The sequence below is a fragment of the Chrysochloris asiatica genome, unplaced genomic scaffold, assembly GCF_000296735.1.
Source record: "Chrysochloris asiatica unplaced genomic scaffold, ChrAsi1.0 scaffold00017, whole genome shotgun sequence".
Lineage (NCBI taxonomy): Eukaryota > Metazoa > Chordata > Mammalia > Afrosoricida > Chrysochloridae > Chrysochloris > Chrysochloris asiatica.
In genome coordinates, this window is record NW_006408535.1 from 21174178 (window position 1) to 21177697 (window position 3520).

At 35.6% G+C, this 3520-nt stretch overlaps 1 pseudogene; it reads left to right on the forward strand.

Moving 5' to 3' along the window:
- Positions 1-2679: 2679 nt before the first annotated feature.
- The window catches only part of LOC102830909, a 26791-nt pseudogene continuing 25950 nt past the window's right edge, over positions 2680-3520 (forward strand).

The following is a 3520-nucleotide window of genomic DNA, read 5'->3' on the forward strand; positions in this document are numbered from 1 at the left end:
TGAAGAGGACTTAAAACACTTACTGATGAAGATCAAAGAGCACAGCCTTCGGTATGGATTACATCTCTATGTAAAGAAAACAAAAATCCTAACCACTGGACCAATAAACAACATTCTTATCAACGGAGAAAAAAATTGAAGTTTTCCAGGACTTCATTCTTCTTGGATCAACTATCAGCACTCAAGGAACCAGCAATCAAGAAATCAAACGATGTATTGTGTAAGACAAATATGATGCACAAGACCTTTTGAAAGTGTTGAAGAGCAAAGATGTCAGCTCGGGGACTAAGGTGAGCCTGACCCAAGTCATGGTATTTTCAATAACCTCATATGCATGTGAAAACTAGACAATGAATAATGAAGACCGTAGAAGAATTGATGCTTTTGCGTTATGGTGTTGGAGGAAAATATTGAAAGTGCCACGGACTGCCAATAGAACCAATAGATCCGTTGTGGAAGAAGTGCAGCCAGAGTGCTCTTCGGAGGCCAGGATGGCCAAACTTCATCTCTTATACTTCAGACATATTGTCAGGAGGGACCAATTGCTGGAGTAAGATATCATGTTTGGTAAGGTGGAGGGTCAAAGAAGAAGAGAAAGACCCCAACGGGATGGATTGGCCAAGTGGCAGCATCAATGGACTCAAGCGTGGCAATAGTAATGAGAAACAGCATTGGGCAGTGTTTCATTCTCCTGTTCATAGGGTCGCTATGAGTCGGTACTGACTTGATGGCACCTAACAACAACAACAACATTATGTATAGTGTTGTTGTTAACTATCTTTAAGTTGGTTATGAGTCATAGGGAAGCTGTCTAGGGTTTCCCAAGAGTAGTTGGTGAGTTTGAACTTCTGACTTTCCTTTCAGTAGTCCAGTGCTTACTACAGTGCCATATCAGGATTCCAGCATTATTTATAGTAGATGAAAAAAGCAAGGAAACATGTCTTGTAGCTTAATTCATATGCATGTGTTTTATTCATTTAGATGTAAATTCTTACTTATTTTTATTAAGAATCAATAACAGAACGTTTGAAAACTTGTTGCTAAACCTATGCGCTTTGTATTACAAAGTAAAATTGAACTTTTAAAGGCTTAAATTATGACAAATTTTGCTCATTGTAAAATGGAAAGCAGTTTTTAAAGTTTACTTCTACTAATTTAGTCACTTGCAATCTTCATACTCTCAAATATTTATGTCTTTTGGAATTATATTATTACATAGAGGGACAGAAGGATTTGTCTTTAAAGGACATTTCATGTAAAGTGTCAAAATTAAACCATTTTGGTGCTCATACTCTCAATGGCATATAGTAGAGCATCTAATAGAAAAAATATCATTTTTAAGATAATTTGAAAATCCAGAACAAAATGTAAAATTCTTACCAAACTTTGTAGAAACATAGATTTGCACGTATCCATTAGGTAAAATTTATTTCTGTGATAAAAAGTCAAAGAAATTGAAAATAAGAATTGTGAAGTGCTATTGAAGCGGTTCTCCTAGTGACCTTCTATAGAGTTCCTGAGACTTTGAAGGAGCAGAAAGCCTCATCTTTTACCCGCAGATCAGCTAGTGGTCTCCAACCGCCATCCATGTGGTTTGCAGTCCAATGCTTATCTTAAAGAGCCTCCATACTCCCCCAAAATAAAAGTTGAAATAAAAATATCTCAATTAAAGCTTCAATTAAATTTTAATGTAAAAAAGTAATTTTAAGAACAGATATAGATGATATTCATATTTTAGAACTTTCTAGCCCCTAACATTGTTCCCACTGTGATACAAATAAAAATGGTTTCATTCATGTTGCTGTTATAATGAAAATCATGTGACAGAATGTAAATTTTAAAACAAATATACCCACTTTCTGGAGGAAAAATCATTCCTTATGAAGATGATAATAGATATTCAAGTTTTCCTCCAAGAAGGTAATATTTTTTTGTCTAAGTCAACATACTTTACCATTTTTAAACTTTTCTCATCATATTTTTGACAGCAGGTTTTCCAATTTTGACAGCTCTTTAAAAGTAATTTTAACAGCCGAGTGATTTCTCTTCTAAGCAAAGTCAGATTATGTGAAATGTCAATGTAAAAACTATACACTTTGACACATAATCATTTTTAGTTGAATTTACTTATTAATTTTGCTTGCTATTACTAATAAAACATAAGTGCTTAGCTAATTGTATTGCGTTTGAAATGTTTTAAAGGTATTTAAAACTGTATCCTTTTCACTATAAAATGGCTCACTTTATCCCAATTAGTCACCCTTCCAAAAGAATAGAGGAAGGGGAAGTAGCTGTACCATGTAGACAAGACAATTGAGAAATGAAGTAAAGTGGCTACTGTAAAACAAAAATATGTGTACATTGGTCTAAACCAGGATGGAAGCACATTTCATTCCCATGAATATTTTTATAAAGTACCTTCATGTTATTCTATCCTTATCCAGACAGCTATATGCCATCCTCCTAATATGCATATTCATGAGATTCTGATATGCTTTCAGGGAACGAGGATCAAGAATATATTTTCACTTCCACAGCCGCGGGCCCTCGCAGCTTGGAAATGGCGGGATTTGGTGCTATGGAGAAATTTTTGGTTGAATGTAAGAGTGCAGTGGAGAAGAAACTGGCAGAGTACAAATGTAACACCAACACAGCAATTGAATTAAAGTTAGTGAAACTGCTTTTGGATACAAGGGTCTGAAGATCCTCTTATACTATATTGCTGGTAGCTTGTCAACAATGTTCTGTGTTGAATATGCATCTAAAGTTGATGGAACTTTGATTGTGTGGAGGCTGATGATGTTGAGGGAAAAATTAGACAGATCATTCCACCTGGATTTTGTACAAACACAAATGATTTTCTTTCTTTGCTGGAAAAGGAAGTTGATTTCAAACCATTTGGAACCTTACTTCATACCTACTCTGTTCTCAGTCCAACAAGAGGAGAAAACTTTACCTTTCCGATTTACAAGGCTGACATGACATGTAGAGGCTTTCGAGAATACCATGAAAGGCTGCAGACCTTTTTGATGTAGTTTATTGAAACTGCTAGCTTTATTGATGTGGATGATGAAAGATGGCACTACTTTCTAGTATTTGAGAAGTATGATAAGGATGGAGCTACGCTCTTTGCGACCGTAGGCTACATGACAGTCTATAATTACTATGTGTACCCACACAAAACCCGGCCACGTGTAAGTCAGATGCTGATATTGACTCCATTTCAAGGTCAAGGCCATGGTGCTCAACTTCTTGAGACAGTACATAGATACTAAATTGATTCTCCTTCAGTTCTTGATATTACAGCGGAAGATCCATCTAAAAGCTATGTGAAATTGAGAGATTTTGTGCTTGTGAAACTTTGTCAAGACTAGCCTTGTTTTTCCCGGGAAAAGTTAATGCAAGGATTCAATGAAGATATGGCAATAGAAGCACAAAAGAAGTTCAAAATCAATAAGCAACATGCTAGACGGGTTTATTAAATTCTTCGACTACTAGTAACTGACATGAGTAATGCTGA